Source organism: Octopus sinensis, linkage group LG4 (genome assembly GCF_006345805.1).
Source record: "Octopus sinensis linkage group LG4, ASM634580v1, whole genome shotgun sequence".
In the NCBI taxonomy this organism is placed as follows: Eukaryota; Metazoa; Mollusca; class Cephalopoda; order Octopoda; family Octopodidae; genus Octopus; species Octopus sinensis.
Window position 1 is genome coordinate 156,484,583 of NC_043000.1, and position 467 is coordinate 156,485,049.

Here is a 467-nt window from a genome sequence, read left to right on the forward strand (position 1 = left end):
CAAAATCTCAAGTGCGTACTATATACGATGTTAAAAATGAAAATTATTTTCTAAGCAATGTCCGAGTCTCTATTTGCTGTCCGGCAATGTTTATTCAGACACATTTTGTGATGTCGGGCGCGAAAATATCTTAAATCATCCATAACTTGCAGTTAGCAACATTAATTAAACGTTATTACTGTTATTTCTTTATTTTCTGCAAACAAAATGCACAAAAAAGCTACACGTTTGCATTATGTTATATATACAATAATAATAAAGGACGTTACCGTATACATTTTTACAAACCAAGGACGTTATATAAACCTCCTTGACTCAAGTTAGAGAAGGGGTGCGTATTATACACAAGGTTTAGGTTTTTCAGAGGTACAGCCCCCTAAAAATCCCCTGCGTGTTATACTCAAGGGCGGACTATACTCGAGGATTTACGGTATTTATTCACGTTCCCTCATTCCCTTTCCCACTGT